Here is a 12,844-nt window from a genome sequence, read left to right as displayed (position 1 = left end):
GTCACCGACCATCTTGCTGCTCCCTACACCTTCATCCTTCGCATCTCTTTTTCTTTTTGTCGGACGAACCGCAGCCAGCCTAGTCATCATATCCCCGTCGTCCCCTTCCAGACCCACTCTTGATTCATCCCCTAAACCATCTTCCTTGCTACTTGCTGGTTACGGGATGCAAAGGATGAGATCGCCTTCTAAGTCTGCTAACACCCGATGGCAGCACGTTCGACTCATCCTCGGACATCTTATTCACAAAGAACCAACATAATTCCAGGTCTTCCACATTTCTCCCATAATAGAAGCATACCTCAAACAGGTTTTCGTAATTGAGAAAAATTGGCAGCTCATCGTCCCTATTCAGGACTAGCATTGGCTTAAGCAGCAGACGAACATCGATTTATATTAAAACCCTAATGGCCATTGCATTAAAAGAATTTATACGCCCATCATGCATCCTTACAAGGTGCCCAATAGGTTGAGTGATGGTCATCATGATTTCTCAATCCCTAAATTGCATAGGTATTCAAGGAATTTTAAGCCACACCCTTAAGTATGTTATCAGATCTGATTCTCTTAACTGTTCTGTCAACCTTTCCAAGTAGAAAATTTTCCCTTTCACAAACCAAGGATGGTTTTCAAGGATTAACTTCGCCGTTGTTAGTGAATTGCAGCGCAAACCACTTGTTGCCAAAGTGGTCCACAAAGAAGGTGTTTTTAACACATTCTTTCCAACATGGAACGAGTTCCCTGTGGATAAACTGCACATCCTTGGATTTCCTGAATATTTTGCCCATCAACATTCTAGACTTTATAAGGGTGATGTTCATGGTGGAGACCTTGTTGGTGTCAACCCTTATGACACATCTCTCCAATATGAACTTACAGTTGTCTTTTTCCACAACAATAAGTGGTTGACCATAGTTAAGGACTGGGAATTGGTTTGCCCAAGAAGGAAGATTGGGCAAGGAGATTGATCTCCCATGGCGGGAGGAAGTTCTAAGAACTTGTGAGTTAGTAGCCATTGGAAAAGTTAAAGAGGCAGATTTTAGGTTGGGGGTTTGAATGATGAGATAGCAAGGGGAGTATGGCATGCAAACTGAACACCACCACCTTTAAATAGAGGATTATGGTAGCATGCATAACATAACCAACATCGTGCCCCCAGGCACTTAGGGGAAATGAAAGGCCTCCATATTTGATAGTGGGTAGACAAAAGTGGCACATAGAGGGCATGACCTCATCACCAATACTTTGCATGGCAAACGGAGAGGTCCCTGCAGTTATTCCCACCCTTTCATTTTCCAACGAGGGTGTCAAATCAAAACCATTACTTTATTATGCATGGAATGACGGTTTATGACACTTTATGACACTATACCCTAGAAAAGAAACCTCGACGAATAAACCAACTTGTTTGGAGACATGGTAAGGTATGATTAGATGTTTAAGCCAAAAGGAAAGGCTGCTATCAAAAATCCCCTCTAGCATTAGATTTACCATATGGGTGGCCGAGATTTATCCTTGTCATAAACATTTTGCCCCCGTATAAAAACATTACCATGTGGCATGATCAGAGAATGTCGCGTGGCAATATGAAAGGAGTATTGAATTTTCATAGGAAAAAATGATAAAAAAATTAAAAAAACAATTGTTAAAAATCCCAAAAATTATGGAGAAGCTCAAGATCACATCATCTACGTGATGGACATGGTCATATGGCGATGCAGAACATTGGAATGATCCAAACGGTGGTGAATATTGTTTTCACTGGATTGGGCAAAAATTTGTAAAAAAAAAAATGAAGTAATTTCTTTCATAAATGGGAAAAATGGGAAAAAAAAATTATAGCAACGCTCATATGGACAAGGGCTACAACGTTCTTGAAGGACGGAAGTCCAGCCTATGTACCGATAATGCAGAATCCATTGCGGGCAATGGTAACCGTCGGATTGTCATTTACATTTGCGCTTCTTTGGTCATCGTCGTAAGGGTTTCTCGATCAATTTCTTTTTCAAAGTATCATCTTTTAGGGGGATGCAAAAGATGAAAGGTTTGGATTGTTCACATCACCATTCAGAATTTTGTAGTTTGCTCAAATATTGCTCGATGTTTACTAAGTTTCTAATGCATAGAAAACATTGAGCAATATTTGAGCAAATTACAAAATTCTAAATGCGATGTGAACAATCCGAACCATTCATCTCTAGTGGCCAAAAACACCCCCATTGAAGTAAAAAAACTAAAATTATAATATCACACCACCCTCCTCCCCTCTCTAGCAGCCAAAAACACCCCCAGTGAAGTAAAAGAAAAAAAATTATAAGATCACTCCCCCACTCTCTCTAGTGGCCAAAAACACACTTAGTGAAGTAAAAAAAAAAAAAAAATAATAATAATTATAAAATCACCCCCCCCCCACTATTTATTTCCTTTTTCAACGCGCCAAGTATACGTCACCTGCTTGCCTTCAACTTTGTATTAGACAAATACATACCCAACCAAAAAAATGAAATTTATAATTATTTTATTTATGCTGGTGCACACCCACCCTGTCCAAACCAGGTCATAAATGACCAGTCACTTATTGAAAATGGTAACCGACATCATTTCAAAATTTGGGGAATATAAATTGTCCCCACCCCCTTCCCCACTCCCACATTAATAGTTACATCATAAAGGTGCCTTCTCTTGACAAAACCCTCCATCTCCTGCCAACCCTTAAACATCCTTGCATTTGTTTTTTTCTTTTGCTTCTCGTCATTTGAGTTGCAGTACGTGGTGCTTTCTTCTTTTCCGTTGGCTTTAAAGACATTGCTTCCCAAATAGTGGATGGCATACTTCATTTCTCAAACTAAATTTCAAATTCGGTGAGTTTCAAAATACCCAACTATAAATTCAAATTTGGTTATTTGTGTTAATTTGATTCATTATGGAAGTTGGTTGATGAAATTAGATGAATTAGGGTTCAATATTGGTGAAATTATTTGATGGTACAGGATATATATGGAATTTTGGGAAAATTTATGTGGGATGTGGGCTTATGAAGTATTGTTGACAGTTTGTGTATAAGGGGTAGGTCATTCTGTTTTTTATTTATTTAGTTGTATTGTTCTGTTGCGAATGATTTGCGTTGATGAAATCATTGTTAATCATATGAATTGAGTACACACAACTTGCTCATATTAGGGAATCATGCTTTGGACACTTAGATAGTGTCAACCAGCTAACCTTTAGTGGGCAATTGGTCCTGAATTGTCGTTGCATAGAGTGAGTAATCAAGGGGTGAAATATTTAGAGAGACTGACATATTTAATCGGTTGCAAAGTAACGCAGTTCACGAAGTACTTTTGCCTCATTACAGGGCTTCATTGTGACGAACCCTATGATATAGAGGTTGAGCCTTCCAATATCAGGCTTCTTATTGTTTCCTCATAAATTTGGTTTTGTTGGGGAGAGTAGCAAAGATAAGGGTAGGAAAGGCAATGGTAAAGCAAAGCATGTCCCAAAGAAAGGTAGGAAAAAGGTTTCGGTCACCTTTTGTGGAACTTGAAAGGGCTTTTCAAGAATGCAAAAATAAGGACAAAGCGTTCAAGCTAGAACTGCTATACTTCGTCAAGGGTGTCTTGATAAAGGTGAAGAGTAATGTGGCTGTCAACCTTGAGTACTTCGAGCTCGTAAACGACATGGATAAGTTCAACAGTTATTCATAGGGTGCAATTTCTTTTGAGCAATTACAAGACAACCTCTCTTTTTGCAGCTTCTAAGAGAGGGAGAGGAAGAGTGGAGGGTGATGTTGAAGAAGATGGGGAGAAGGAAGAAGAGGAAAGTAAAGGAAGCAAAAGGTGACAGAGATCAGGATGGGGCTGCAAATAGGTTAGTTATGTTTTTCAAGAATTGTTTGTTGGTTTCATTGTGCAATAATATTGTTTAAATTTTTTGGTTAAGTACTAAATCACTTTACGTGCAGGTGTGGGCATATAAAATAATTCCCCAACTGGAGAAGCCATTAAGGTATTACAAGATGACTAATCTAGTAGCCATCTCAAGAATTTTCTGGTGGGTGACGACGAAAAAGCAGCCCATCCATGAGCAGTTGCAAATGTACATCACCGAAAGCCGAAAGGTATGACTTAATTTAAAAGTTTATGAACTTGATGAATGGTGGTGAACATGTGTGAATGTTTATGAGTGTTTATGTACGTATACAATAATAATTCTGACGAGTTGCACAAAATGGCAAGCGATAGGGATTCATGAGATTGTGCCCACTGAAGCACAGAGGGACAGCGGCTTCTAGATATGGGGCGATGATGCCAATGTGGTGATGCCTAACACTTCTCGTACTGTTTAGTGGGATAGTCCCAATGTTGTATGCAAAGAGATGCTTAGAGTAATTGGAGAACATGTACTAGAACAGTATGAAGAGGCTGAAAGTTTTGATTATGATGATGTTCTTATTTACGAAGCTTAAGGTGAGTCTAGGGGGATGAAAAGGAAGGGTCAGTCCACGAGGGGGACTTCAATGACTATGGCAACAAAATGAAGAGCAAAGAAAAAGACCAAAGTCTTTTCCCATACAACTTTCATCTTTGACATCACAAAGTGCAACAAAATGGAACACGGTGAGCCGAATGGCGGTGTTCTGCTAAGGGATGATGTGTTTAGACCATTGGACAGAAAATGTGTGGTTGAGGCGATGAGTTTTTCTATCAATTCAAGAAGGCAAAGGAGAATCAGAAAAAGTAAGCAATAATTGACCTTTGGATTTTATGCATTGTAAATTATATTCATTAAACTACAGTGATGAGCCTTATTGTTTTTTGGTTACATTGTCAGGCCAGTTGTTGAGTTGGAGAATATGGTGGTTAGAAACACTGATTTTTTGAGGTAGCTCCTTGAAATGGCAGGGTGGCTATCAACGGATTGCATTGGTGTCATGGTTTAATTACAATTTTTGCATTGCAACACATTAATTTGCAGTTGAATCTCTTAAGAAAGCATGCCGGAAAAAAAAATGAGGGTAGGGAAAGTGTTGACCATGAATGTAGCTAACTGGTTTCTGGTAAATATCTAACCAAATTTCTACTAATATACTAAACTTTGGAAATTTTGATGTTAGGTGTGTTTCTAAATGTTTTAAGTGTTGCACATTCTTTTTTATTTATTTTCCAATTGTGGACAAACGTATTGTAAGCGCTTCTACAATGCAAGGACAGCTAAAAGAACAACTGAAGGGCGTAAAGCAGATGCGCACAAAGAATTCTGACCAGTCCTATTAAAGATGTTCAAGGGGGAGGGGAGCAGTTTTCTACATCATGGTTGGTGGATGTGGAGAAGTTCTACATGCCCCTCAACCTTGATCACCATAGGTTGTGGTTGAGAGATAAATCTTACAGTTGGGAGAATAATGGTGTATGACTCATTGATGTCTAAAACCAACATACGTAAAGCAACTACCAAATTAGCTTCACTCGCTTCCGTGTTGCCGGATGTTCTCTTAAGCCTGTCGAATGAGGTGAAGAACAAACCTTGGCCCATCATCGCAAGTCAAAAGTGTCCACAACAACACAATGGGTGAGTTAAAATCTAATTACATTGTTAGTCAGTTTAAAATGAATGGTCTATAAATTGATTTTCAAACTTGTTGAATTGTTGTGTGCAACAGGGGGGATTGCTGTATTTTCACTTTAAAAATGATTGAGTTCTTGTTTTGTGGCCTTCCTTCAGATAGAATTACAGCCGCCAACATCCCTGAATACCGACTCAGGATGGCGATCGACATGTTGCATCACCTTCACAATGTGCAGTGCGTGGTGCATGATTCAAACTTATGGTTGACAATCAATTTTCTGTACATTTGTCACAATGGTAGTCCATAAATAAGTATTACCTTGTTTGTATCTGGTCTTGGATAATTTTTTAATTTCTTGAGACAGTTCGTAGTTTGTTCAAATGAATTACATTTGTTCGACAACTTGTTCATTGTGGATGTTTGTAACTGATTTCTCTATATTATTACTTCTTAAGTGCCCTCCCACTTTCATATACTGAAACATTATTTGGGACAATATCTGAAACCGTCCCTTATGTTTTATTGTGGTGTCACAATTGCTCAACCGAATCTTGTATGTCATGAAGGTTTTTCACAATATACCATCACCTATGTATAATGAAACTTCGTGAACGTTTATGAATCATGAACTTTTCATAAGAAGCTATCACAGTTCTACCAACCAACAATTATGTGTTATGAACACTGGTGAATATTTATGAATGAAGAACTAGTTCTTATGAATCTATGATAGTTCTACCAACCAACCATTATGTGTTATGAAAGCTTGTGAGTGTTTATTAAAACACACACAGTGGAGACAACCCTAATCTAGCCCTCCCACACCTAAACCCTAAACTGAAGAAAAAAAAAATTAAACTTATTGGATTGTCGGGTTGCAGCCGCAACCCAACTTCAATCCACCTCAAATCCGTTCCAAACTCCAGTTCTCTTTCTACCTCTCTTTCCTTCTCTTTCCCAGTTCAACGCACTCAATACCCAACCCTTCTTTTCTGCTTGCTCATGTTTCCGTCTGTCAAACAAAAGATACCAACTGAATAAAAAAAAAGTTGAAAATTTTCTAAGTCCACCGGGTCACAACAACCTGGTTCTATGCGTGAACTCGTCCATGTTGGATAATTTAATAATATTATTATATTAAATTTATTAATTGAATGTAAATTAGAAGTAGAGCCTTTTGGTAGAAAGATATATCTACTTCAATGAAGTGTTGCAACTTTTGACTCTTCATGAATAGTCACATGCTTTCCGAAGAGATATCTCACATTCTATAAATAGGGAAGCCCCTTATAATAACTGAAATAGCAATTAGAACTTTTCATTCTTTACATAATCATACATAGAGTGCACTAAATATTAGAGAGTCTCATTGAGTCCATATGAGAGAGTTTTCAACACAATCGTGGTTCATAGAGCCTTGTGATTTGGAGTGCTACTATTACAAGGACGTGGTCGTTGTATCTTGGGAGATAAGCGCCGATCAACCATGAGCATTGAAGTGGGGCGTAAACTTGTCTTAAGGACAAAATGTCCAACACTTACCTCCACCGTATTTTCTAGGTTTTTCTAATCCATTATATCATGTTCATATAACATTGGTTACTTATGTGCATGCATTACCTTGATATATAAGTGCATGAATTATTTCTTGATTTTTCATGTGATTTAATATAACAATTAGACCCTAATTTTTCCAACAGTCCATTCTCAGCTATTAGATCCTTGTTCGTACGGATGGTCTGCACGATTTGTCAGCACCTTAGACATGCCCAACGTCGAAGATGAGTAGGTGAAATATTAACTTCTGTTTATAATCCAGCCACTGATCCTGCGACACTAGCAATAAACTCAACAAAAGACTTTTGAAGCTTCTCATGATGTGAATTGATGTACAAATTTTAATTAATGACATGCAACTAGAAAGGGAGAAATTGGGAATTAAAGAACTACGGGCAGACATGTACTGATTGATTCATATAGATTACAGATTATACTGTACCTTAGTACGCATTTTCTTCAAATAATTACAACTAAATATACTTTATATATATATATTTTTTTTTTTTTACATTTCTACGTAATCCGTGTATTGGTTGCATGCACGTGAGGTGGTAGAGATGTTTGTGACGTTCTCGCACAATGATAAAAGTTACCTCTTTCTTTTACTTTTTAGTCCTCCAATATCTTTTACATCATGCTCTCAGACCCCCCCTAAATGTCCACCTCTTTGATCTTTTCTTTGCACGGTTTTCCACCCTTTTCCCATCTGCAAATATACGTTCATCTTTTGCTACAGGAAACGTTGGCTTTCGGGCCTTTAGCTACAAAACGAAATACAAAATCCGTCATTTTTTCTACCAAAAAATTCCTCTTTATTTAGATCCTATTTTCCAAACCAGATAGACTAATCATATTTTTGTGTGGAGAATATGATCATGAATTCAGTATTCAAGGAACTATGTATGGGACTGTAGTACCAAACTCTCGAAAAGCCTTAGCCCAAGTATTGCCAAAGTTTCTTTCTGAAGATGGTATGGATGTAACAATGTTGCTAGTTTTTGTATAATTTTGGTTTTTGATACAACAATATATATACATTAAGACTTTTCACTTACAAGTAAAAAAAATACTACTAGATATTAGTCTAAGTGACTTCTTAAAGAAATGAAATAACAACACAAAATGCCAAGGACAACCATTGACAATCAAAATTGAAGGTTAAAAGAAATCAAGAGATGAAAAATTTGTAATTTGTAAGAAGTGGTCAAGAGATGTCAACACATATATTTGCTGTGAAATTTGTCCCTCTAAAGATATGGTTAAATGAGATCACCACGAATAAATTAGTCAAAATGGTGAATGTTACATGACTGTAGGAACACGCCAAGTAATAGCACACAATATATATTCCCCCAATGGGGTCCACAAAAAGTTTTGAATAAGGTTGTTAAATGTTTGTATCCCTGGTCTAGTACGTTTGTATATCAAAACATGATTCATGATTATAAAGGAGACATTAATTTGGGTAAAATGCTCTGAACAATAACTCATCTACAATAGGAGAGAGGCCCTTCCAAGTAAGTTTAGAGAATGATCTGCCTCAAAGAAGGCTAATTCTTCTCTCCACTAATTATCATAATAAGATCACTTCAAAACTAAAGACATCTGATTTTCTAGAAAAGAGGACGTCCATGGTATACTCCAAAAAATATAACCACTAATTCTTCTCTCCATTAAAATTTCATTTGTTAACTACTTACGGATTTTTATTCTGAAAGGGAAAGAAATTAGTTAGGCTTATTTCTTAGTTCTCAAGCCTGCAGATTTTATTTGCTGATCTTCTACATCCACGGAATCAGAAATAAGGCTTCGGGAATAAGATATATTTGTATGAAATGTATTGTTAACACATGGAGCGTAATGGTTAAGCTTTTAGGATTAAATTGCAGTTGGATGGGAAGCTATTGTTGGAGTTTGAGACCCTATTGTCCCACAATGGTCAATAGTATTTTTTCACAAGCCTTTATATAGGCTTATTCCCTTTTCTTAGTAATTAGAACTTGGACCATTTGGAAATAGATCGAAGGCTTGGGCCTTATGGTTGTGTGGATTAGGCTTGAATATAATATAGCCTAAATACAATTTTAATTTTCGGATTAAGTTTTTTAATTAATTTATTAATTAAAAAACGTTTTGATTAAAAGACACAGCTATTAGAAAGAGTTGTACTTTTTGATTAAAAGACACAGCTATTAGAAAGAGTTGTGTGCTTTCAAATACACTGAACAGGTATTTGAAAGGGTGTGAAACAGCCTATATATTTGCAATCACAGTATCCAAGTCAGAATCATCTTTTCTTCCTCCTTATCTTCCGTGCAAAATTTCCAGAGAGTAAACACACAAAGCAATTCGCTAGAGTTCTATAATCCAGTGTGGGTTGTAGAATTTGGTAGTTGTATCCTGGTCGAGCAGACGTTGTAGAACCACAAGCACAAGAGTGGGACGAAAATACTGTTCGAAGGACATAGCTTTTACGCTAGCCTCTACCTTCTGTGATCAAGTTAGTATCATTGATATTTTTATATTAGTTTATGTATTTATTGTATAATTTCATTCTGCACATCAAGTATATTTGGTAAATAAAATATTAGAATTTCAAGTTCTGTTTATTTCTGTTATTTTTGTTTATTTCTGAATTGTTCTCCAACAATCTTCGAACAGTATGGAACAATCGGGAACTAAACCTCATTCTGAGAAGCCTGAGAAATTTAAGGGCGGAGACTTCAAAAGATGGCAGCAGAAAATGCTGTTCTATTTGACAACCATGAATTTGGCTAATGTTCTGCGCGAGACTGTACCTACTGTAGATGGAGAAAATATTTTTTCTGCAGAAACTTTAACGGCTATAGATGCCTGGAATCATAATGATTTCCTCTGCAGAAACTATATTCTCAATGCATTAGATGATTCATTATATGATGTCTATGTAGTATGCAAAACAGCCAAGGAACTTTGGGAATCACTTGAGAAAAAATATAAAACCGAGGATGTTGGTTCGAAGAAATTTGTCATGGGCAAATTTTTGGACTACAAAATGGTGGATTCCAAGTTCGTTGTTTCTCAAACTGAAGATCTCCAGAAAATCATCCATGACATTCATGTTGAAGGGATGATAATCAATGAGTCTTTCCAAGTGGCGTCCTTTATAGAAAAACTGCCACCTTCTTGGAAAGAGTTCAAGAATTATCTCAAGCACAAACGTAAGGAGATGACGCTTGAGGATCTCATTGTCAGGCTGAGAATAGAGGAAGATAACAGAAAGAATGAGAAGGGCCTGGTTTCGAGTATGGAAGCCAAGGCGAATGTTGTCGAAGGAAGTTCATCAAAGCAAAGGCCGAAGTTCCAGAAAACTAAGAAGAAGGAAAAACACTTTGTCCCTAGTGCGAAAGGCAAAGACTTCAAGAAAATCAAGGGAAGTTGCTGGGTTTGTGGAAAGCAAGGCCATGGGGCTCAAGAATGTCGCCATCGAAGGGATCATGGTCCTGGAAATCAAGGTAACAACAACCGCGCGAACCTGATTGAAAACAATTTGGATGCCTTGGCTGCAATGATTTCTGAAATCAACCTTGTATCTGATCACGCTGATTGGTGGATAGATACTGGTGCAACTTGCCATGTGTGTGGTGACAGAAATATGTTCTCTTCGTACCAGAAAATCGAAGGAAACGAGCAGCTGTTTATGGGAAATGCATCTGCATCTGTTGTGGCTGGAATAGGGAAATGTGTTCTGAAATTCACTTCTGGAAAAGAATTAACCCTCCTTGACGTGCTGCATGTCCCCGATATAAGGAAGAATCTTGTTTCTGGTCCTATCCTTAGTAATAAAGGATTCAAACTAGTTTTTGAGTCTAATAAGTTTGTACTAACTAAAGGGGGAATGTTTGTAGGGAAGGTTTACCTTGCTGATGGATTATTCAAACTAAATGTACTTGCTAATGCTATGAATGAAATAAATAATGCTTCTGCTTATATTGTTGATTCTTCTAATTTATGGCACTCTAGGTTAGGACATGTAAATTTTCGTTCACTTTTTAGAATGCATAACTTAGGTTTGCTGCCCAAAATTGATTATCTAGATAATGTTAAATGTGAGACTTGTACAGAATCGAAATTTGCAAGTCAAAGCTTTAAATCCGTGCATGAAAAGTCCAATGATTTATTAGATTTAATTCATAGTGACTTGTGTGATTTTAGATCATATCCAACTCGTGGTGGAAAGAACTATTATGTAACATTTATAGATGATTTCAGTAAGTATTGTTATATTTATTTACTTCATAGTAAAGATGAGACCTTGGATATGTTTAAGACATATAAGGCAGAAGTTGAGAATCAACTTAACAAGAAGATTAAAGTCTTAAGGTCTGATAGGGGAGGAGAATATGAGTCTCATGCCTTTGCTGAATTTTGTGCCACACATGGCATAATTCATCAAACAACAGCCCCTTATACACCGCAACAAAACGGTGTTGCCGAACGGAAAAATAGGACTTTCAAAGACATGATAAATTCTATGTTGAATAGCTCTGGGCTTCCACACAATTTGTGGGGTGAAGCTTTACTTACTGCAAATAAAATTTTGAATCGAATTCCACCTAAAACGAGAAAGGAGTCACCATATGAATTATGGAAAGGAAGAACCCCAACGTTTAAATTGCTTAAAGTGTGGGGTTGCCTGGCAAAAGTACAAGTCTCATTGCCAAAGAGAACAAAATTAGGGCCTAAAACTATAGATTGTGTTTTTATTGGTTTTGCATCTAATAGTTCAGCTTATACATTCTTAGTTTTTCATTCCGAAGTCAGTGATATACATGTCAATACTATTATAGAATCTATAAATGCAATATTTTTTGAGGATATATTTCCATACAAAATAGGCAAGTCTAATTTATTGAAAAAGAGATTACATGATGATGTATCTGAGGTTAATGACGAACATAGAGAACATGATGATGGTTCATCCTTGTCTAGAGTTCAAGAAGAAGAAGAACTTGAACCTAGAAGGAGTAAAAGGACAAAAATTCGAAAGGACTTTGGGCCTGATTTTGTGACCTTATTAACCGAGACAAAACCTCAATCATTCAAGGAGGCCATGTCCATTCCTGAAGCTCCATTTTGGAAGGATGCAGTTAACAGTGAGATAGATTCCATTATGCAAAATCATACATGGGAATTAGTCGATTTGCCCCCTGGCAATAAGCCAATTGGGTACAAATGGATATTTAAGAAGAAATTAAAACCTGATGGTACAATTGACAAATATAAGGCTCGTTTGGTAGCTAAAGGATACCGTCAAAAACATGGTTTGGATTTCTTTGATACATACTCACCTGTAACGAGAATTACGTCAATAAGACTGTTGATTGCTATAGCTGCACTCCATAACATGGAAATACATCAAATGGATGTAAAGACTGCATTCTTAAATGGAGACTTAGATGAGGAAATATATATGGAACAACCCGAGGGGTTTGTGGGTAAAGGTCAAGAACACAAAGTTTGTAAACTTGTGAAATCACTATATGGGCTTAAACAAGCTCCAAAGCAATGGCATGAAAAATTTGACTATATTATGATAACACATGGTTTTAAGATAAACGAGTGTGATAAGTGTGTCTACACAAAAACTCAAAATAATGCTTGCGTTATGTTGTGTTTATATGTAGATGATATGCTTATAATGGGAACTAACAAAGAGATAATAAATTGGACCAAGAA

The sequence above is a fragment of the Pyrus communis genome, chromosome 15, assembly GCF_963583255.1.
Source record: "Pyrus communis chromosome 15, drPyrComm1.1, whole genome shotgun sequence".
NCBI lineage: Eukaryota > Viridiplantae > Streptophyta > Magnoliopsida > Rosales > Rosaceae > Pyrus > Pyrus communis.
Note: the sequence above shows the minus strand (reverse complement) of the source record.